At 38.8% G+C, this 24,975-nt stretch overlaps 1 protein-coding gene across 34 annotated transcripts in view; it reads left to right on the top strand.

Annotated features, from left to right (window-relative positions):
- Positions 1–24,975, top strand: part of PTPRD (protein tyrosine phosphatase receptor type D) — a 1,327,869-nt gene that overhangs the window by 336,418 nt on the left and 966,476 nt on the right. For all 34 annotated transcript variants that reach the window (XM_066988380.1, XM_066988378.1, XM_066988352.1 and 31 more), the window contains one exon: positions 21,189–21,297. The gene's annotated coding sequence lies outside the window, so the exon portion shown is untranslated. The remainder of the gene's footprint in view (positions 1–21,188; positions 21,298–24,975) is intronic.

Here is a 24,975-nt window from a genome sequence, read left to right as displayed (position 1 = left end):
TGTTCTTTAACTGCATTTCAATATCCTCAGTTATCTCCATAACTTTAACTCCATGACTAAGATTTATCTTCATAACTTTTTCAGGGATTGAGGTTAAACTAGGAGATCTGCAGTTTCCTGGGTCTTCTCTCATGCCCTTTTTTGTAGATGGGTATAACATTTGTTATCTTCCAGTTGGCAGGAGCCCTCCCAAACACTCTAAACCTTTGGTAAATTGTATATAAGTGTCCAGCTGTAACATCCTCTAAATCCCACAGTACTTTGAGATGAATCCCATCATCAGGCTTCAGGGATTTTTGAACGTTCAGCTGATACAACTGGTCCTTTACAATTTCAGTGATCATGAATGGAAAGCCACTGCTTTCCCAGTCATCGCCCTGCAAATCTGCCCATCAGCTCTGAGGACTGCAGCCCAAAATCTGTCATTACTGTTATAGACTGAGGCAAAACTCAGGCAGGTAATGACAGGAAAAGAAGGAATGGTTTTAAACTAAAAGAGGAGAGAGCTGGTTTAGATGATTTGAGGAAATTCTTCACTCAGAGGGCTGTGAGGCACTGGAACAGGTTGTCCAAAGAAGTTATGGATGCCCCAGCTCTGGAGGTGTTCAAGACCAGGTTGGGTGAGGCCCCGGGCAACCTGATCCAGGGTGGTATCCCTGCCCATGGCAGGGGGATTGGAACTAGATGATCTTTAAGGTCCCTTCCAACCCGAGCCATTCTATGATTCTATGAAAAAAAAAAAAAAAATTAAAAAAAAATGCCTCTGCTTGTTCCTCATCCTAGAAGCTAGTATATTTGGATGTAGGATGATAATAATGCTGACAACACGCTGATGTTTTAGTTGTTGCAGAGAATTGCTAGCACTAAGTCAAGAACTTTTCATCTTCTCATGCTACCCTGCAAAGTGAGGAGGCTGGGGGTGCACAAAAAGCTGGGAGGGACCAGGACAACTGAGACAAACTGGCCAAAGGGATATTCCATACCATAGGGCATCATGCTGAAGAGTAAAACATTGAGGGACTGCTGCTTGGGGTCTAGCTGGCCATCAGTCAGTGAGTGGTGAGCAATTGTATTCAATTGTGTTCATCCCTTGCTTTGCATATTTATTATTATTATTATTGTTGTTGTTGTTGCTGTTGTTGTCATTATTATCATTATTACCTTCCTTTTCTGTCCTATCTCAACACACGAGTTTTTACCATTTTCTTCCAACTCTCTTCTACATCCCACTGGCAGGGACAAGGAGGATGTGGGGACAATGAGTGAAAAAACATCTGGGTGGTTTGCCTGCTGGGTTAAACCACAACATTAAGTGACTATCTAAGTGACTATCTGCATCAGGTACTGAAAGTACAGGTGTACAAGCTATGTTGTTTGTTCGTGTTGTTTGTTTGTATTTGTTTGGTTTCTTCTTCATTTAATAGTTTTTTAGTTTGTTTGATTGATTGATTGTTTTCTAAATCAATCATTTTAATGCCAGGATTCTGGAAAGTCTAAGTGAGATTCTGAAAATATAACCAGGGTGATTAGGTTTAGGAAGTCCTGGCTAAGCCTGTTTTACATTTCAATGGTACTAGCATGTAGGTACATTGTAGGGTTCTGACAACAGTTTTATAATAGTGAGAAGAAGGAAAATGTATGGTAATCCCAGTTTATGATGAAAATTTAAGCAAATCCTTTATTTGTCAAGTAGAAAGTTCTTTGAGACTAAAATGCCAAGGAATATTTGATTCAACATAGTTTTATGTAGTGAAGCAGATTTGAACTGTAGTTAACAAGCAGAATTGCATTTGAATTGCTTTAGGAAAAAATCAGTTTTGATCTCTTTATTGCTTGTAATTTAATGTGTTCAGAAGTGAAACAATTTAAACCATAATGTTCAACACAGAAGGCTGAGTTTTTATTGTATAAGACATAGGTTTTACACATTGTATGAAAGCCTAGGGTAAGTGCACTCTAAAATCTGATTTGCTGCAATATAGTACAGGCTCCTTTGCTGAAAATCTAAGTTTAGTCAAAATACTGTACTTTTTGCTTTATGAAGAACTATCTACAATACATAAGTGTCACCTTCAAAGACATTACAGCGTCATACTGTATTTATGCTCAAATTCTGTATTAAGGACATAGGGAAAAGAAGATTACACGTTATTGATATATCTGCTACCTAAATCGTTGAGCATATAATTTTATAAGAGAGAAGTCATAACATTCATTGAACCAACATTTGGGGTTTAAATTAATTAAATTACCATAGGCAAAATGAACAACCATAAATTTAACATATCTTTAAATGGCTTCAATTATATTTTTCTTTAGTGTAGTTTCTTGGCTACCTGTATATTTATGAAAGCTATCTTTGATAAGTTAGGCATGATAACACTAATAATTGGATAATACTTTGAAAATACCTCTGAAGAATTACCTTTGATACAAAACTAATTTGTGGTTGTGGTTTAACCCGGTGGGCAGCTAAACACCACACAGCCGTTCGCTCACCCTCCCCTCTCCCTCTCTGGGATGGGGGAGAGAAACGGGAAAGTGAAGCCTGTGAGTTGAGATAAAGACAGTTTATTAAGACAGAAAAATAATAATAATTAATAATAATAATAATAATAATGGTAATAGTACTACTACTAATAATGTGTACGAAACAAGTGATGAACAATGCAATTGCTCACCACCCGCTGACCGATGCCCAGCCTACCCCCGAGCAGCCGGCACCCCCACCCCGACCAGCCACCCCTATATATTGTTTAGCACGACGTCAGATGGTATGGAATACCCCTTTGGCCAGTTTGGGTCAGCTGTCCTGGGTCTGTCCCCTCCCAGCTCCTGCTGCACCCCTAGCCTGCTTGCTGGCAGGACAGAGCGAGAAGCTGAAAAGTCCTTGGCTTGGTGTATGCACTGCTCTGCAACAATTAAAACATCAGCATGTTATCAGCATGCTTCTCATCCTAATCCAAAACATAGCACCCTACCAGCTACTAGGAGGAAAAGTAACTCTATCCTAACTGAAACAAGGACAGTACAAAATCCTGATAGCCATTTGATACCAAGGAATCCTAGAAATCACACAGAGTCTGTTATGTCTAAGGTTAATGAATAAATTAGAATTTTTCAAGCCATAGCTATTGTTGGAGTAGTTCTACTTCAGAACAGAACATAAGGAAGACAGCCCTACTTTGAAGAAAAACAAACAAACAAACAAACAAACAACAACAAAAACAAACAACCAAAACAAACCAAAAAATAGAGAGAGAGAGAGATTTTATTTGGCCTTATGTATCACTGATGGGGTTATAAAAATATCAATGGTGTATGAAGTTTATATAGATAGATAGATAGTGATATAAGTGACATATAATTATATGGCTTTTGAAAACCGTTTTATGCAATATTTTATGTGGGGACTCAAATAATTGTTTTAATAGTAGAACCATTCTTTAACCAGAGACTACTTATGCACACAGTTAAATTAAATTAGAACACATCAGTAATTACAACCTTCCCTCATAACATATGTTTATATTAATATAAACAAGCCAATCTCAATATTTCTCCATGCAAATGGAGAGTTAGAGAACACCTGATGCATGTGGAAATAGTTCACTAGTTCATTTCAGAAGCACACTTTGTGAACTTGTTAGCGTTCATGAAGACACATAATCCACAAAGTGATTATATGAAGGTGCTTTAGTAGGCGCCGGAAGTTAGGGGCATGCCTGCCCAAATCTAACTTCGTCTGATTTGTTCTCTTAGTTCTCTTTTATCTCCTAAGATACTACACATGCATTAGGTTTCACAACTCATCTATGCATATTCATTTCCTAGCTCCGCCTAGCCTCGCTTCGTATGCTAATTATCTTATCAGTCCTTCTGCGCTTGCGTATTACTCTCTGGTGGTCGTCCGGGTGGTCGTCAGGATGAAGTAAGATGTCTTCATCAGAGTTGAACTTTTTAACCTTTCCTTTTCACGCATGCTCTCTGAGCCCTTGGTCTCAGTCCAAACCGCAAGGTTGGTTTGACCCAGTTCCCAGAGTCCAAGAAGCCCCAGTTATCTAGATGTCTTGCAAATTGAGCATTCTTTTAATCCTCCTTACTCCTCATCATGAATTGGTGCATTCTCATGTTACCCTTGCACATATATTTTGTATCTTCCAAGCGCAGCCTCGGAACAGTACATCGCAAATGTAACATACTAAACAATATTGTATTATTTCTTCTTCTATTACTAACAAACTGAAGAGAACAATAAGTTCACTGAACCAAATTGGCTAGATGAATAGTGAGTGTTTGACAAAGCGTTCAGCAGTACTAGTAACATTTTTTAATGAATGTTATTCTTACATAATCACTTTACTCTGACATTCAGTAAGGTTTGTCATTAGGATTATCTCAGCATATCATGGAATCATAGAATCATAGAATCATTAAGGTTGAAGAGACCTTCAAGATCATCTGGTCCAACCATCACCCTACTACCAATATCAGCCACTAAACCATGTGTCTGAGCACTATATATCCAACCTTCCCTTGAACACCCCAACAGACAGTGACACCACCACTTCCCTGAGGAGCCCGTTCCAATGTCTCACTACTCTGAGAAGAAACGTCTCCTAATTTCTAACCTAAACCTCCCCTGGCACAACTTGAGGCCATTCCCTCTAGTCCTATCACTAGTTATCTGTGAGAAGAGGCTGAACCCCAGCTTCCCACAACTTCCTTTCAGATAGTTGTAGAGAGCAATAAGGTCTCCCCTGAGCCTCCTCTAATCCAGACTAAACAAACCCAGTTCCCTCAGTCGCTCCTCATAGGACTTGTGTTCCAGACCCTTCACCAGCTTCGTAGCCTTTCTCTGGACACATTCCGGGACCTCAATGTCCTTCTTGTACTGAGGGGCCCAAAACTGAACACAGTACTCAAGGTGCAGCCTCACCAGAGCTGAGTATAGGGGAACAATCACCTCCCTGGTCCCGCTGGTTACACTATTCCTGATACAAGCCAGGATCCTGTTGGCCTTCTTGGCCACCTGGGCATACTGCCAGCTCATGTTCAGGTGAGCATCGATTAGCACCCCTAGATCCTTTTCCTCTGCACAGCTTTCCAGCCACTCTGCCCCAAGCCTGTAGTGCTGCATGGTGGTGTTGTGGCCAAAGTGCAGGACCTGGCACTTAGCCATGTTGAACCTCATCCCATTGGCTTCTGCCCATCGACCCATCCTGCCCAGGTCCCTCTGCAGGGCCTTCCTACCCTTCGTCAGATTGACACTTCACCCCAACTTGGTGTCATCTGCAAACTTACTGAGGGTGCACTCAATTCACTCATCCAAATCCTCAATGAAGATATTAAAGAGGATGTGCCCCAGCACTGACCCCTGGGGAACACTACTGGTGACCTTTCACTCTGTTCACCACCACTCTCTGGGCCCAGCTGTCCAGCCAGTATGTTTTCAGAATCACTGTAGCTGAATTTCACTTAAAATTTGCAGATCAATCCGTAGTGCCAAGTAGTGCAGAAACTTAGTTAAGCATCAGTTAAAAAGGTATTTTAGCACACTTGACAGAATTTTCATTCCAGATGCAACATATTTCAAGCACAGAAAAGGGCTGCTGTGGGAAGTGGAGGAGTCCCCATCCCTACAGGTATTTAAGACGTGCATATGGTACTAAGGGACATGGTTTAGTGTTGGAACTTGGTAGCTCAGATTGATGGTTGGACATGGCGATCTTGAAGGTCTTTTCCAACCTAGATGAACTGATGATTCCATGATTCTGTATCATTAATATTGGTCAAGCATTTACCATGAAAAGCTCACAAAATCCAAACACATTATTTGCATGGTAACAAAGAAACCAAAATGCATAAATTAAAATAGTTAAGAAATTCTAAAGCCTAATGCAAGCTTTCTTCAGATCCCAAAACCCAGTAAATATTACTTTTACTGTCATTGGTTGACAGAAAGTTTTACATCAACGTGACAGAGCAGAATCTTAGAATCTGTCTGGACTTACCTTTACCCAGGCTGATTGTATCTTTCCTTAAAAAATATCTAGAGGTCAAGTGATAATTTCCAAATGTTAGAGCTGCAGCTCTCCATTTAAGTTGGAAAATATCCAAAATTTTGGTTATCTAAAGTGTCAAGGTTAAACTGATCTACCAAATCTGAGATAATATTCTCTAGAGGCTATTTGGGTTTGGGTATCACATGTATGTTTTTTGAAACTAAACAGGAGCATTTTTACATAGAAAAAAAAAAAAAAAAGTCACAGGAATTCAGAAGGGATTTTTCCTAAGAAGATGTATGAGGAGTGTCTGAGGACACTTGGTTTGTTCAGTCTACAGGACAGGAGATTGAGAGGAGACATCATGGCAGCATACAGCTTCCTTACGAGTAAGGGGGAGGTGATGCTTTCTGCCCTCTGGTGACAATGATAGGCCCTGTAGAAGCATCATGAAGCTTTGTCAGGGAAGATTCAGGCTGGATATTAGGAAAAAGGTTCTTCATTGTGAGGGCATTTGGGCCCCAGAATAGGCTCCCCAGGGAAGTGATCTTAGCAACAAATCTGTCAGAGTTCAAGAAGAGTTTGGACAATGTTCTCAGATATATGGTCTAGTTTTCAGGTGGTCCTGTGTGGAGCCAGGAGCTGGATTCCATAATCCTTGTGGGTCTCTTCCAGCTCAGAATCTTCTATGTTTCTAGTATGCTATGATTTGATTCTTTGAATACTTTGATTCATGTACGTAAGGACATATAGGGAAATTAATAACAAATCTGTATTTATTGTCATATTTGGTAGCAGAAAAAGTAGAAAACATTGAGACTCTATCAAACAGAAAACCTGGTTTGCACAGGAAATTTGGAGGGGTAGTGAATAATTCCATTTTCAAATCCAATCTGAAATTGTAGAAACTCCCTATCTTTAAACAGAGGAAAAATTTGATTTCAAAATTTGAAATTAAAATGGAGTTTGGCCATACCTTAGTCTCCTTGTTCAGCTGTGATATTTAGGGTTTCCAAGCTTCTAGGAAAATCTAAGAAACCTCACTATATCAAAGGCTTTTCTGATAAACAGGCCCTGTAAACTGGAATACCCAGAGTTCCTTGTTCTAATTGCCTCCATCCAAAATTTACTAGGCAAACTACCTGTCACCCAATGCAAGTAGTTTCTGCAAAGTGGAGTACTGGACTGTAAGACCCATCTCAGGGTTCCCTTTCAACCTAAATTATTTGTGATTCTGTGATAGAAAAACATTAAAAGCAACATTCTATTTTGTCTGGGAATTCCTTGCCAGCTTTCCTTGCCTTACGTCAACTGATAATACATACCAACGTATCTGAGGACAATTTCACAAATCACAGAATCATCTAGGTGGGAAGAGACCTCCAAGATCACCCAGTCCAACCTCTAACCTAATACTAACAAGTCCTCCACTAAACCATATCACTAAGCTCTACATCTAAACATCTTTTAAAGACCTCCAGGGATGGTGACTCAACCACTTCCCTGGGCAGCACATTCCAATGCCTAACAACCCTTTCGGTAAAGAAGTTCTTCCTAATATCCAACCTAAACCTCCCCTGGCACAACTTTAGCCCATTCCCCCTCATCCTGTCACCAGGCACGTGGGAGAACAGACCAACCCCCACCTCGCTACAGCCTCCTTTAAGGTAACTGTAGAGTGCGATAAGGTCACCCCTGAGCCTCCTCTTCTCCAGACTGAACAAGCCCAGCTCCCTCTGCTGCTCCTCGTAAGACTTGTTCTCCAGACCCCTCACCAGCTTCGTTGCCCTTCTCTGGACTCACTTGAGCACCTCAATGTCCTTCTTGTAGCGAGGGGCCCAAAACTGAACACAGTACTCGAGGTACAGCCTCACCAGAGCTGAGTACAGGGGGACAATCACTTCCCTAGCCCTGCTGGCCACACTGCTTCTTATACAAGCCAGGATGCTGTTGGCCTTCTTGGCCACCTGAGCAAACTGCTGCCTCATATTCAGCCAGCTATCAACCAATACTCCCAGGTCCTTCTCTGCCAGGCAGCATTCTAACCACTCATCTTCAGCGTGTAGCTCTGCTTGGGGTTGTGTCCGAGGTGCATGACCCGGCACTTGGCCTTGTTTTGTTCAGCTACTGAATACGTTTTTATATTTCTCATCTTTTTTGTCTGTCCTCTCACTTTCAAAGATCCATCATTTCTGTAGTTACCTTACCTACTGTTCCGTTTGTAGATGTCACTGCTTCTAAACTGAAGCTAGATTTAAGGGTTATGATTACTAAAGAAATTGCTGTATTTGCTCTTTTTTTTTTTTTTTAAACTCTCAGAAGTAATTGTGAACTATTTAGTTACTGTTATGATTATAATAAAAAGTGCCAGTAGTACTATAATGAAGTAAAATGATGTGTTATTGTAATAGCTACCCAAGTAGTTTGCAGTCTTTTCAGTGATTTTCTTGCCATATACATTAATTTTTACATGTCTCCATGTTTAAAATAGCAGCAATTTAAGATCTGCAGCATACATGAATGATGATTATTCATTCAGGCATGAGGTTTAAGGATGGAGTTTTTTGCCAGGGATGGAAGACAGAGATTTTATCCTGAAAATAGAATCAAGACAGCCTTAAAGTGCAAGATCTCTAAAGATTAAGTTCTCTATCTTAAAAAGAGAGGACTGAGAGATGTTTTCTAGATGAATATATTTCTCATATGTGTATGTACACAACAGAAAGGAGAGGGTAGCTGTTTAACTTTGAAGGGAAAACAGAAATAGCAGTCCAGTTATTGAGCACCAATTTTTAGACAACTATAATATTAGAATTAGAAATAACTGTTCTAGCCAGGAAATAGTTACATATTGCCAGAGTATTGCAACTTAGTATCAAATGATAACACAACTCTTTCTAAGATATCATTCACTCCAGAAAATTTTAGAAATTCTGTGTATGGTTTTAATAGATATAGTATTGTCTTGGTTCCCTGAACCTTCTTGGACCTTGAAATCTTTTCATTTCTGTGGTGGTTTTACTTGGGTGGGCAGCCAAGCTCCACCACAACCGTTCTCTCACTCCTGGTCCTCAAAGGGAAAGACGGAGAAAATATGATGCAAAGGGCTCACGTTTTGAGGTAAGGACAGGGAGATCGCTCAACAATTACCATGACAGGCAAAACAGACTGAGAGTGGGGAGATAGTAAAATGTATTGCCTATTTCTAACAAGCTAGAGAAGTGAGATGCAAATGAATGAAACCAAAAACACCTTTCCCCCATCCACCCTCTTCAATCTCCTCTCCCCAGGCGGTGCAGGGGAATGGGGAAATGGGGACTGCAGTCAGTCTATAGCACTTTGTCTCTGCCGCTCCTTCAAAGTCACTCTCTTCCCCTGCTCTAATGTAGGGTTCCTCCCATAGGATGCAGTCCTTCCCAAACTGATCTAGCATGGGCTGCCCACAGGCAGCATCTCTTCAACAGCTGCTCCAAATAGGGGTCTGTAACAGAGGGTCCATCCATCAGGAGCAAACTGCTTCAACCTGTGTCCCCCATGGGCAGCAGGTCCTGCCAGGTTGGCTGTTCCTGCGTGGGCTCCTCTCCACAGCCTACAGATCCAGTCCAGTGTCTGTTCCAGCAGGTCTTCTTCACAGGCTACAGCCTTCTTCAGGCCACATCCGCCTGCTGCACTGTGGTCTCCTCCACGGGCTGTAGCACGGAAACCTTTTCAGCCATGGTACACCATGGGCTGCAGGGGGACAACCTGCTTCACCATGGTCCTCTCCACAGGCCACAGGGGAACTTGACCTCCAGTGCCTGGAGCACCTCCTCCACCTCCTTCTTCATTGACCTTGGAGGCTGCAGCACTGTTTCTCTCTCCTAGTTCTCCCAGCTGCTGTACAGAAGCAGGTTTTGTTTGTTTGTTTGTTTGTTTGTCTTTCCTTCCTTAAATATGCTTTCACAGAGGTGCAAATGACATTGCTTATTGGCTCAACTCTGGCCAGCAGCGGGCACCTTATCTAACACGGGGCAGCTTCTGGGTTTTTCTCACTGAAGCTGCCCCTATGGCCCCCTGTTACCAAAACTTTGCCATGTAAACCCATTACAATTTCTGATTCTCCATTTTCATCATCAATTTTCAAGACTAGTGGAGAAAACAAAATTTAATGCATTGACATTTTTATGTTCTTAGCGCTTGCATCTACATATTAAACTAGTACTAGTGACAAAATCAAATTTCATGCTTCGGAGCTTTAGATAGTCATCAGCAAAATGAAGGAATACATTGTCTTCATGAGCAATAAGTTAGAAATACTTTTCTCTCTTCTTCCTCAGAGGAATCTGCGGCTAGCTGCAACTACAGACTGGAAGGGATTATACAAAGATATTTCCTAAATACTTCTTTAGTATACATGCTGACATGCTCAAGGTCAAGCTGATCACCAGATTTCTACTCAAATAGAAAATTTTCCCTTTTCAGTCTGCTGGGGTGTTTGGAAGATTTTTGCCAACTTAGTTTCTTAAGTGTCTTAAAGTAAAAATTATTTTTTTTTAGCTCTCCATTTTAAGGTGAGAATAAATATGAAACTTTCTACTTTTTGGCAAGAAGTGTCAGAACTGAATTTATCTTAGTTTGGATTATCTGAGTGTATTTCATATAAAAAAATCCTACTACAATTAAAAACCTGGAGTATAAGGGTCCTTGCAAACCTCATTTGATGTTGCAACCTAGTCAAGTAGAAATGTGTACAGTCATTGCATCATGGGCTGAAAGAAAGGAAAGCCATCAACTCTTATACAACATACTCCAAAAGGCTGGCAGTTGCAATTGGTCAGCCTCGGCCAGCTACCAGGCTCCCACCCAGCTGCTTCTTCATTCCTTCTTAACAGGACAGGGAGAGGAAATAAAACGAAAAGGTTGCAGATCAAGAAAAAGACAGGGAGTTCACTTACCAATTAGTGTCAAAAAAAAAAAAAAAAAAAAAGTTTTGACTTGGGGACAACTAATTTAATTTATAGATAGTAAAAATAGTTTTGAAAAGTGAGAAACAGAGATGAAAATTAATACAGCTTCCTCCACCTCATCGCTTTTTCCCAGGCTCAACTTTACTCTTTCACTCACAGTTTTTCTAATTCCTCCCCACCCTAAGTGGCTCAGGGACTGTGGCAAATGTGGTCATTCCATAACAGTTCCTTTCTGCCTCTCCCTCCTTACATTCTCCCCTTGCTCCAGGGGCGATCCTCTACAGCTGCAGTCAACCAAGAACTGTTCCAGCAGGCCCTCTACATGAGCTGCAGCTTACTTCAGGATATATCCACCTGTTCTGATGTGGGGTCCTTCACAGGCTGCAAAGTGGGTATCTGCTCTGATGCAGTCCCCCATGAACTACAGGGGGAAATACCTGCTCCCATGACTGGAGACACTCCTTCCGCTCCCTCTCTGACAGTGGTGTTTCTTCACTGTTTTCACTCTTTTTGTCCGTCCTCCTCTGCCTATCTGGTATTTTTGCCCTTGTCCTAATACTTTCTCACAGAGGTGTCACCAACTTGGCTGAAAGGTTCAGCTGTGTCCTCAGTGGCTGATCTAAGCCTGTGGGAACCTGACTTCTGCTGGGCACTGTAGATATTGTGATGGATCACTTGTCAGTGAACGTTGTGTATGTGCACTGGTATTATTTGTTGTTATTGTAATTTAAAGAGCATTTGTGAGAGGTTGTTTATTATTTTTATTTATTATTGACTTTTTATTTTCAGTTAACTACAAGAGAGTTTGAATTAAGCAAGGGCTCACATAATGCTTTGCCATAACCATCATTATGGTAATTAACCAAGTATTACATCACAGCTTAGCAAAATTGGCATACATGATTTGTGTAGATCTCATCAAAAGTATTGAAGGCTGCAAACTCATCCTTGTGTTCCAGCTCTGTGAATACCTGCTACAAATTGTTTAATAATGTGGAAAGATAAGGCTAGCCCTTGCAGCAGGCTGGGTTATAGGTTTTCCTGGTCTCTTCACTTGACACAATTAGGTTCCCCTCATAGCCTGGTATGCAAGAATGACTACACATGGGCAATGACAGACACATGTTTCTGGTATGGTAAAAGACAGATAGAGAACACAGTGACTAATTCACCCTAATAAAAACAAAGCTAGTGTCAAGAAACCTAAATTTATAGTGCTCATCACAATACTAGGGTAATCCAGTCATCCTTTCTAACCTTGCGATATTGGAGAGATGTTATGAAAATCACAGAACACATTTGGAATATTTCATTATGTTTCATATCTTAGCATGATCCAGCTGGATATTTCTATAGTTTGAGATGATTGCTTGACTAGTACTTGATCAATGTCAGATCACTAAGAAATGAGAATGAAAATAACAGCAAAAAATATTCTTATTAAAATATTGTCTTAAAGTACACAAAAACGATGTTTGGCTGTGTCCTAGGAAGCAGGGCCTCAATATGCATAGTGGTTGTTTAGGAGGACAGACATCTTTACAACAAGAGCACCTGCCTCCTTCCCCTTTCTCACCTTTTATTACTGAGTGTGACATCTCATGGTACGGAATATCCCTTTGGTCGGTTTAGGTCAGCTGCCCTGGTGACATCCCCTCCCCACCTCTTGCCTACCCCCAGCCTACTGGCTCTTGGGGGGAAGGGAGAGAGGTTGGATGGAGTCTTGATGCTGTGCCAGTATTGCTCAGCAATAGACAAAACATTGGTGTGGTTCTAATGCTGTTCTAGCTACAAGTGCAAAGCATGGGACACTGCAGGGAAAGTTAACTCCATCCCAGACAGACCCAGTACAGCTTCCCATGGGATATAGTCCTTCTTGAACTGCTTCAATATGAGTCCTTCCAACAGTCCGCTGTTCTTCAAGAACCCAGTGTGGGTCCTTTCCATGCAGTTCAGTACTTCAGAAACACAGTGCTCTAGTGTGGGCTCTCCACAGGCTGCAGCTTTCTTCATGGTGCATCCACCTGCTGTGGTGTGGGGTCAAACATGGACTTCTGTGTGGCTCTCTCTTCAAAGTAGTTGCTCCATGGGCTGCAGGGGATAACTTCCTTCATAATCTTTGTCACAGCCTGCAGGGGAATCTCTGCTTGGTACTTAGAGCACCTCCTTCACCTCCTTTGCTGATTTGGGCTTCTGCAGGGCAGTTTCTTTCACAATTTTCTCACTTACCTCTCTTACAACCCCTGTGCAGCATTTGCTACCCTTTCTTAAATATGTTATCACAGAGCTGCCACCTGCTTGCCTGGTGGGCTTAGCTGGTGCCCTGTGGTGGGTCTGTTTTGTGTTCAGCTGTAACTGGCTCTGTCCAATGTGGGGACAGCCACTAGTCTCTTCTCACAAAGACCACTCCTGAAGCCCTCCTGCTAGTAACAATTTGCCATGTAAACCCAATATAGTTCATGTTACAGATTTTTATTTTTTATTTTTTACCAGTTTATGGATGGAAGAGAGTTTCTTCAGTGCAAATTTTTGACCATATTTCCATTGTAAACTTGAATACATCTGCCATTCACTAAAATAAAAACAAACAAACAAATAAAATAAAAGTAAAATAAAAAAGGAATCACGCTGAAACCAAATTTAGATTAGATGGGTTATATCCTAATTAACGTTATTCTAACAAGTATGAAAGGAACGAAATAGATTATGCCAATGGGACCTTATACTATAAGCAGGATGAGAAAATATTGTAGGTATGACCATTTTTGAATTATTGTGAGAAATATATTGAAAAATATAATCAATGTCTTTCTGAAGTATTAGTTAATTAGAATTTTGATCAGTAAACAAACTATTAAAATTTGGGAAGGGACAGAGAAGTAAGAAGTTGTGCTTGGAAATCAGCTTTTACAGTTCCACCAACTGCCTTAGAAGACAGCTTTACTTTTATTTTTATATAAGAAAACTATTTTTCAAGCAGAATGTGGGTTTCCCAGTCACCTTAAGCTCTGAAGACAAGGATTGATGTATTTATTAACTTCTTGCAGCTTGTGAAGATGTGTGAGAGATTTACTCTCTCAATATTGCCTGTTGGCAAAATCATCTTTTTTTCAAGTTTCTTCCAATCTCAAGCATGACATTTCTTCTGGGATGAGGGCTTGCAATCTTGATTAAAAGCTATTGCAGTTCATGGAAACCTTCCAGTTATATCAAGAAAATTTGGGGAACCTGCTATGACAAGTCAGTAAAACAGGCAGTAGGATACACAGCTTACATCTTTCAGGGCAGGGGGAGACTTATAATGTCATACTCTGTTGAGGACCTGTTACAGGAAAAGAGATTGCTTATGATCTTTGCTTACTCCAGGAGCTTTGTTATTCCTTCCAGAAATTCAAAAGAGGAAATGATATATGACTTTCTGCTGATAAATATAAACCTTCATAAACTGACAATGGCTGGTAATAAAAGAAGTAATGGAAATGCCTGGCATGGATTTCCCAAATTTTGTAATGCAAATAGCTTATGTTGATGCAACCAGTAAAAATTCTGAAATACGTATTATATATAAAGATAGAAGATAACTGAAGTTTATCTCTGTGAAGCTTTTTGTTTTGTTTTGTGTTGTCAATTAAACAGATATGCTGTATCCTTAGAAAGAGCAGGACTGTAGTTCTCAAGATTTGACAGAAATTCGATGTAGTTTTATGTTTTTCTTACTTCTGTAATTGTTCAGTGCCATGCTTTTGGTGTAGTTGTGACATTATTGAGAAAAACTTGTAAACTTAATCTAGACAAACTTTAAGAAATAAAAAGGTTTTGTTTAAGAATAAGCTTTTATTTTTTTCTTCCTTAAATATATATATATATAGTCTATAGGAAATATATATATATATAAATATATATGTATGTCTATAGGAAATAATTCATAGGCAAATTTAATTAAAGAGAGAAATTACATTCTTATCTACATTAAAAATGTAAGATGCATTGCTATTGAGAAAGAAGAAAATCTTTCAGAATGATGTTTTCAGGTAACTTTATCTATGACGTATTCACATTATTTTATTAACTTGACATTTTTTGCCTATCTGTAATAAAAGAGGACAAAAACGAGAGCTGTGACCAGATAAGTACATCTGGAGATCACAATCACAGATAAAAGATGCAGAATAAATGAAGTCTTAGAGAAGCTATATAATAGTAAATAGAGATGAGTCTTACAGGCTAGATGGATGGAGTGAGGTGGGTAAAAAAATGGTTAAACATCTAGGCCCACAAGGTAGTGGCCATCAGTGCAAAGTCTGGTTGGAGGCCAGTAATTAGGGCTGTATCTCAAGGGTCTATACTGGATAAAGTCCTATTTGAAATCTTCATTAATGATCTGGATGATGGGGCTGAGTGAACCCACAGCAAGTCTGCAAAACAAAATTGACACAAAATTAGAATATGTGGTGGTTAAAGCAGAGGGTTGTCCTGCCATCTAGAAGGACCTCCACAAGCTAGAGAAATGGCCTGAAAGAAATCTTTTGAAGTTCAACAAAGGAAAATGCAAAGTCCTGCATCCTGGAAGGCAGGACAACTCCCATTAGTACATGTTGGGAGCTACCAGCTGGAAAGCAGCTTTGCAGAAAAGTACCTACAAGTCCTGGTGGACATCAAGTTAAACATGAATCAGCAGCCCTTGCAACAAAGGAAGAATGGTATGCTGGTCTGCATTAGGAAAAGCACTGGGGCAAGTCTAGGGAGGTGATCCTTCACCTCTGCTCAGCACTGGTGACGCCATGCCCAGAGTGCTGTGTCCTGTTCTGAGCCCCCAGTACAAGACAAACATGGATAATGAAGAGAGTCTAACAAAGGGCCACTAAAATGATTAAGGGACTGGAGCTTCTCTCTTGTGAGGAAAGGCTGAGAGAGCTGGGATCGTTCAGCCTGGAAAAGAGAAGGGTCAGAGGGGATATCTCTGATAAATACCTTAAGGGAAGATACAGACAGGATGGAGCCAGGCTCTTTTCAGTGGTGCTCAGGACAGGACTCGAACACAGAAGATTCCTTATGAACATCAGGAAACACTTTTGTACTGTGTGAGTAATGAAACAGGTTGCTCAGAGAGGTTGTGGGGTCTCACTCCTTAGAGATCTTCAAAAGCTGCATGAACACAGTCCTGGGCAAACAGCTGTAGGTGGCCCTGCTTGAGCAGGGGTGTTGGACCTGGTCTCTTCTAACCTCAGCAGGTTTCCTGAACTTAGTATTATTACCAGCATCTATAGAATTTGAAAAAAAATATATATATATATAATGTCATATAAAATATCATGTCATATCCTTACAGTTTTTTTTTCTTTTAATTTAATTTATACTTTTGAAATTCATGCACTACATGGTGGACAAAAAAAAAATAAATAAACAAATAATTAAAAAAAAAAAAACTGGGCATGAGTCAGCAACATGCTCTTACAGCCCAGGAAGTAAACTGAATCCTTGGCTGCATCAAAAGTAGCGTGGCCAGCAGGTTCAAGGAGGTGATTCTCCTCCTCCACTCCACTCTTGTGAGATGCCACTTGGAGTACTGCATTCAGCTCTGGGGCCCCTGACATAAGAAAGACATGGATCTGTTAGAGTGGATCCAGGGGAGGGCCACAAAGATGGTCAGAGGGCTGGAGCATCTCTCCAACGAAAATAGTTTGAGGGAGTTGGGGTTGTTTAGCCTACAGAACAGAAAGTTTCAGGGAGACCTTAAAGCATCCTTCCAGTATTTAATGGGGGCTTACAAGAGAGGGACACTTTATCAGTGAGTGTAGTGATAGGATGAGGAATAACAGTTTTAAACCAAAAAAGTTTACATTTAGATTAGATATTCAGAAGAAATTCTTTACTCGGAGGGTGGTAAGGCACTGGAACAGGTTGCCCAGAGACGTTGTGGAAGTCCTCTCCCTGGAAGTGTTCAAGGCCAGGTTGGATGGGGCCTTGAGCAAGCTGGTCTAGTGCAAGGTGTCCCTGTCCATGGAAGGACATCTAGTAGGAACTAGATGATAAATGTCCCTTCCAACCCCAAACCAGTATAAGATCAGTAGTTATGATTTTATAATTGTAAGAAGAGCTTGGGCAGTATTTTCCCATTTTCCCATTTTCAAAAATCACTAATATCATGCAAACATTCATTAGTTGGAAATGATCATTAATGTATTATTTCTGTGATTACTCATGCAGGATATAAGACACTCTCTTTTTAATTTTTCAGACAAGCTGTAATATCAGTGTCCCATGTGATATCTAGCATAACTGAATGTTTCCTTCCATTCTTTTGACATGAACAAGGACTTTTGTGCCAGGACCTCTTCATTATTTTTCTTTTCCACTTTTATGAGCAGATATAATGACAGATATTAATTCTGCTTGCAAGTGCTTCTTTTAGTATCTAACTTCTCTCTTTTTTGCAGCAGCATCATGTCTAAATTTAATAAATTTAAATTAATTGTGGCCAGAAGCATGTATGTAAATTTCAATGCTGAATCTTAACCATTTTCAGCTATACAGTGCCACATGGCTTTCTGGACACTTTACTAAGAAAATATAAATACTTTAGCTCTCCTGGCAGGGAATCTTAGCATACATAACAACATAGAGAGTCAGTAATGCACTGTGCTCCTGTAGTGGTTAACAGAAGTAGCAGGTAGACCAAAGCTTCCTACTTATCTGGTGCTTTCATTTAGGAGCAGAAGTGATGTTTCCTTTTGTTCCCAATTGATAAAAAGTGAAAAGTATGGGCAAAAATAACTTTAGACAAAATGTATCCCTGTCAGAAAACAGAAAAACAAATTGCTGGTCTGATTGGCAAGATGGTGCTGAGAGTGTTCATACTTTCCTGAAGTTGAAATGTTACTTGCTTCATTGGAATAGAAAATGTGCACCTATATTTATTTATTTATTTATTTTGTGTTTGTTTTTTTATTTATTCCTACAGAAAAGTCTAAGAATGTAAGAACATCTTGTGGTGTTGTTGCCAGAAAAGTTTGTTTTCCAATTTTAATTTAGGAGTAATAAAAAAGAAGATATTTCTACTCATTCGCATCAGATGATGATTCAGTACTCAGGTCATTGTCACAGTTATGGAAATGTCATATGTACTCTTCTGCATTGGGAAATTCCAGGCTATAGCTGTTGCAAAACACAACTTCTGATTGTTTTGAGTTGTTTTCTACTATGTTTCTATCATGTTTGTTTTTTGTTTGTTTGTTTTCCTATCCTGTTATGTTGAAAGAGTTTATGGTTTTGAAGCAGTTCAGAAAGATTCAATTTTCTCCTCCACTTTCCACCTACTTGCCTTTCCAGTCTAAAAGTATCAGGGTGACATCATTAGATTAGACTACTCTCTTACTTGTAAAGATGTTAGGTTACTAAAGAAGTCTTCAGATTTTTTCTAATACTATCTGTAAAAATTAATAAAATACTACATCAACTGGAAAGAAATTCCAGTTCAGTTCTGTTCCATGTTCAAGGCTATATATGTTCAAAACAGTAGCCCTATTGCATTAAATTTACTTGCCTTTTAAGGGTATTTCCATATGTGCATAACTTTCATTAAAGATTATGCTGATGGAAAGAGTAGAAAAAAGGTTTCTGAGAGAGTGAATTTACTGATCATATCGGTATGTATTTGCAAAGTGTCCAAGTAATAATGTAGACTTTGCACTGATTTATAGACTTTGCATTGAATTACATCAATGTCTTGTGTCTAAGGTGAAGAGATTGGCTTTTTATGCCCAAATTAGAACAGAGTAGAAGAAGCTTTCAGCTCTCATGGGATAATTTCATATTAGTTTTAGAGGCTTATTTTGGCTTTTTATAATATATCAACAAATTCATTGACCAGCTAGAGGATGGAACAAGTGTTATTCAAATTTTTGGGGTTTGATATCACTTTTTAATTACTTATGGAATACTTAGTTCTTCTCTATATTCACATTATATTCAAATTTGGACTGCAAAAATTGAACTCAAATATAAAGTTGATATATTTTCAATCTCAAATTCTTTTCTTTAGTATACCAGGTGCCTACTTGTTTATTCACAAGGAGAAAATTACCATTTGGGTAAACAGTTATACTCTTACTTCTTTTAGTAACATGACTTCAGCAGACACAGTAGAAACTCTGTAGTAAGATCAAGTTAAATTTTGAACTTGAAATAGGAATTCAGGCTTCGTTATTTTGCTTAATAATTCATGCATAGAGTGTTTTCTCTGAATTGTAATTATTATTCTTCATACAAAACTATTTTGCTAAGTGTTCATACTGGAGCTTTATGAGAAAAAAAGAATACAGTGATGAAAATTACAATTCTAGTTAAAAATAACATGTATATAGAGAGACAAAATTGGTTTAATCCAATAATCCACAGGCTAAAGGTCTGGCCCAGGGCCTGCTCCGGTGGGGGTCCCCCACATGCCGCAGCCTCCTTCAGGTCATATCCACCTGCTCTACCATGGTCTCCTCCACAGTCTGCAGCATGGAAACCTGCTCTACTGTGGTACACTATGGGCTGTAGGGGGACAGCCTGCTTCACCATGGTCCTCTCCACAGGCCGCAGGGGACTTCTGCTCCGGCACCTGGAGCACCTCTCCTCCTCCTTCTTCACTGACCTTAGCATCTGCAAGGCTGTTTCTCACTCCTCTCTCTCTCTCTCCCAGCTGCTGTTCCTCAGCATTTTTTTTTCTCTGTCTTAAATATTCTCTCACAGACGCACAAACAGCATCACTCATTGTATTGGCCCAGCTCTGGCCAGTGGTGTGGCCCTTAACTAACATGGGGGAGCTTCTGGATTAGTTTCACAGGAGCCACCCCTATTCCTCCCCCCCACACACACACCCTCCCGCCGCTAACAAAACCTTGTCACATAAACCCACTACACCTGTACAGCAAGGAATGTTGGTGTACAAAGATCTGAAGCTTTTATAAACTGTGATTTTCAGAATTTTGCTACCCTGTTCCTGGTGCTAGCATAACATACAATCTCAATATAAAGTTGTTTTAAGGTAGAGAGTTTGTTAAAATTTATGCTCTATGTAGAAAAATACCAACTGTGTTGTAGAACCCCTGAGAGGTGTAATATGATGATGATTTCAGTTTGATTGGTTTTGGTTTAGTTTGAGCTATAGATATATCAAATCACCTAGATAGGATATAACAAAAATACTGAATACATTTGTGTCATCAAAATACAATATAATAAAACTATTATGTATATATATTTTTTTGTATTGAATATATAATGAAAGATAGTTATTTTCCATCTGTGTTTTTCCACACGTTTGTCTACACATATCTCTCTGTCTTTTCTGATAGGCATAAGAAACTGTGTGGAAGCTGTAAAAATTTGTATATGTAACTGGAATAAATATTTAATAAATATATAATTTGTATTTCATTGTTAATTGTACTAACTTTTTTTAGGATGCCTGAGATATTGTGTGGCTTTCACAGCTCTCATGTAACCCACTGGCAATTTACTCAGTTTACACTTGGTAAATGAGTTGGCTTTTTCTCCTTGTCCTTGTGCTTGCAAATAGCTTTCATGAGGACCTGTTCCTATAATTTTCCTACTGACTAGAGTGAAACTGACTGATCTGTTGGTGTTTGAATCTTCCTTTTCCCCCTTTTTTCTAGATGGATATATATATATATATATATTTCAGTTATTTGGGACTTTCCTTTTATGCCTTTTCCGATGTACAGCAGCTGAAAAGTGGGTCATTTTTTCATTAGCCTTCTGTTTTAAAAATAGTTTCTCAAAATTTTGAAGACTATATTCCAATGTAAGGTGAAGAAAAGGGAAAAAAAAAATGTATTCTAAGATCTAAATAAATGTTAAACTTTGTTGTTTGCATACACTTAAATTAAATAACTGTGCTCTGAAACACTTTTTCTACTGTTTGATATTCTGAGTTGACTGTCTTCAGTACCAGCACTTATAAATGTATACCTTGCATGAATAAATATTTTATTTAAATTTAAGTTACAAATGAATGAAACAGCAAAAAATATAAGAAATTCAAAATAATATATTCTTTGCAACATTTATTTATATACATATTGTGTCACATATTCAAGGAGAAAATAAGAATGTAATTCTGTGTTCTGATGAACCCCTAATAAAGCAAGCAAAGAAAACAATGAATGTCTTACTGCACTTGGAAGACTATGAAAATACAAAACCTAACTGACACAATATTTTGTTCCAGGTGTGAGCAAAAGGCAACTGCTTTCCTGGCCATTTACAGTCTAGACATTCAATTTGATAGACAGAATGTTGGCACCCACTGCGGAAGATCTGAACAGCCTCAACACCAAGTAAGTGAGATCTCACAAATTTGGAGGTTCATTTCAGATGAATTTTATGAAGCTTGCTGATTTCTAACAACAAACAAAAATTTAAAATGCAGTTTATAAAGCACTGTAGAACACTTTGGTTTCAGATGCTGGGAAATTCAATTTCTCATTTAAACATGTCTTAAAATCAGAATGTAATTGCATCTTTTTAGAATATAATTTTCCAAACTTAGTGACATTACATTCTTAGGTGTCATCTTTTCTAGACAAATAAAAGTACACACTGAAAGTAATGTCTTTATATTACTAAAACAACACCTTTTATATTATAAAATTATCTCCTTTTATATTATAAAAATTAATGTAAAAAAAAATGAAACGAACATATATACATATATTCAGTGATTAAGAAAATATAGATAAACAGTAATCTGTTTAATGTAGAAGACAAACGTAGGGAAAAAAAAAGTGAGGAACATTATTTGTGCACTAATTAAGTGGTTATTCCTTTCTATTGCATATCTGATGGAATGAAACATAGAAGACAATTGTGGTTGCACAAAGACTTGATTGTCCAAAGAGGGTCTCTGAAGGAGTCCCACAAATTTTGCTTCACGTGGTAGGAGCTAAGGTGATCAGTGTTAAAGCTGCAAAGTAAAAGAACTATGCCCACACAGAAATGATTTATGATAAGAAATTCTTAGTATAAATATATCATAATATATATGGAGGGAACCATGTTAAAACATATCTCTCATCCTCGTAATGTCAGGGTTTTATTATTATTTAATTCTAATACCTCAGTTAAACTTGGAATATCTTTATTTTCCCCGGTATTCTTCCCTGGCAAATGTCAACAAATACATTTTTTTTAGAGCAAGTGCGAGCTCACAGAGAAGATAAAGGCAGGATGGTTTTCAGTTTGCCAGATCTGCTTTTTAACTGACAGTATAACACATTATACTTTCTCTGTGAGTCTGTTGTCCTCTTTGAACAACCATTAAGAAACCTGGATTATATTACCCCGGGAAAAATAGAAATGGGAGAGAGTGGGAAAGAGAGGATGAAAGAGAGAGGTTGTGAATGGGTAGTATCAGTAAAAGTTAATAGGGAGAGGTAAGATAGGATACTGTAAAAAAAAATGAATCTCTGAAAACATTCTAGTGTCACAGCAAAATAAATTCTTAGCTCAAAGTATTACAGTATTTGCAAGTTTGGAAGTTACTCAAAATGTTTATTATCAATGCTAACCATGATTCTGTTTGCATGGAGACTCTCTAATAGAGGAGCCAAACTCCTCTCAGTGGCTGTGCTAACTTTGGATAACTGACTGCTTTACTGATTCTTAGAAATACCGATAAAGTTGAATGGATGCTTCGTCTTCTTTGCTCACTGCTAGCCAAACCAAGCAAGGTTTATGAATATGAATCATATGCAGTATATACTATATAAAATAAAAGAACTATGATTCCTCACAGGTTCTCAGTTGTGTAGAATGAAATAAATGTGTTGATCTCTTTAATAGACTTTAAAATAAATAAATAAATAAATAAATAAATAAATAAATAAATAAATAAATAAATAAATAAGGGCATAGAAGGAAAAGAAACTTAATGTAGTATAATTTTTATTCAAACTATGTATAAAATTTATGTGAGCAGTTCTTTTTCATTTGAGGACGTGAAACTATTGGAGAGTGTCCAGAGAAGGGCTACAAAGATGGTGAAGGGCCTAGAGGGGAAGACATAAAAGGATCAGCTGAGGTCACTTGGTCTGTTCAGCTTGGAAAAGAGGAGGCTGAGGGGAGACCTCATTGTGGTCTACAGCATCCTCATGAGGGGGAGCGGAGGGGCAGGCACCCATCTATTCTGTCTGGTGATCAACAATAGGACCCAAGGGAATGGAATCAAGCTGCGACAGGGGATATCAGGAAAAGGTTCTTCACCAAGAGGGTTGTCATGCACTGGAACAGGCTCCCCAGGGATGTAGTCACTGCACCAAGCCTGTTGGAGTTTAAGAAACATTTGGACTATGCTCTTAGTCATACAGTCTGAATTTTTGGGTAGACCTGTACGGTGCCAGGAGTTGGACTTGATGATCCTTGTGAGTCCTTTCCAACTCAGGATATTCTATGAAACCTTGAACTAGCAAGTTTACTTTCTATCAGTGCTTGACATCTGATTTACAAAGTTTTTTAGAAGAGTAAGAGCATTCCTTTAGCAACTTGGTGATTGACAGTCGTATTTAGGAAACCTCTATAAATTATAAGCAGCTTATTCGCTCCACATCTCTTTTATTCTTTGAAAGCCATAAATAGACTGTAGTCTAGAGGAAGTTCATTGCTGATGAGTGATAATGATGAAGCCCACATATGCTTTAAACTCAAGTAACTAAAACCAAACAAAACAAGCAAATTAAAACAAATAAATAAATAAAAACCACCACCCTTCCAGTCTGATAATGAAGGGAAGTTCTTTGTTATTATCCAATAGCTGGTGAGAAGAAACAACTAATATACAAGATTTCATTTACCTTAGACAAACTATGGCGTTTGAAATCTAGCATGAGTAACTGTAAAGTTTCTGTGTAATGATGAGAATATACCTTAAGCCTTACTAAATTTTAATTATGTCATGAATGTCTATACCATTCTAGAAGAAACTAGAAAGATAAATAGGCTTTGAGCCTATTCTACCATAAGCAATCATGAAGTTCAACAAGGCCAATTGCCAAGTTCCTGTGTCTGGGCCAGGGCAACCCTAAGCACAAATACAGACTGGGAGTAGAATGGATTGAGAGCAGTTCTGAAAAAAAGGACCTGAAACTGCTGAGAAGCTCAACACGAGCTGGCAATGTGCTGGTCTAGTGGAAGGTGTCACTGTACGTGGCAAGGAGGCTGGAACTAGATGATCTTTAAGGTCCCTTCCAAACCAAACCATTCTATGATTCTGTGATCCTGTAGCAGCAAGATCTCTGTTAAGAGTCTCATTTGCCACAAGTCCTTAGGTTTAATGAAGACCTAATACATCCTAAAACACAGATGATAGTGAGAGTCATCCTATACCGAAAGATCATATGCATACATGGTATACAGTAGAGCTGTCTGGATTTCTGCATGAAATCCAAAGAATCTCCTACAGGTTTACACAGGGGTTACACCTAGTTCTTGGGGAATGGTACCTACACCAACAGCTAATCGTGAATGACGACCGTATCTAGAGAGGAAATCTGAGAAGATCCCAGGCAAGAAAATAATTACCATGTCAGCCCTATTCACTCTAAAGAGGATGATTGAGACTATTGCCTAGGTCTCCTCGGGACTGATGGACTTGCTTAATATGTAGATTTTCTAATTGCCTATGCATTAGTTTTGTTTTTATAGTTGCTGTTGAATAGAATAGTTTTTAATGTTAGAAGTGAAATGAACGAGGCAATCATTTTCTTCTGTTTTCTGGCACAAATCAGCAGTCTTAAGATTTTTGGAAGGTAACCAGAAATTGCTAATCCTGTAAATGTTTGCTACTAGCAAGGGTTAATGGAGAAATACTTCTTTTTCAAAATCATGTTCTTATTGCCTATTTAATGTAGAATCATGGAGACCTTTTATAGTTTAATAAATATTTTACTGTTATGAGGTCAGACAAAGGAATCAAGAGTTGTAAATGTCATGGCAAAAAAAATCTGTCTGATGATGTGCAA

The sequence above is a fragment of the Anser cygnoides genome, chromosome Z (genome assembly GCF_040182565.1).
Source record: "Anser cygnoides isolate HZ-2024a breed goose chromosome Z, Taihu_goose_T2T_genome, whole genome shotgun sequence".
NCBI classification, from domain to species: Eukaryota; Metazoa; Chordata; class Aves; order Anseriformes; family Anatidae; genus Anser; species Anser cygnoides.
The sequence above is the reverse complement of the archived record's forward strand: the minus strand, read 5'-3'. Positions and strand labels throughout refer to the sequence as shown.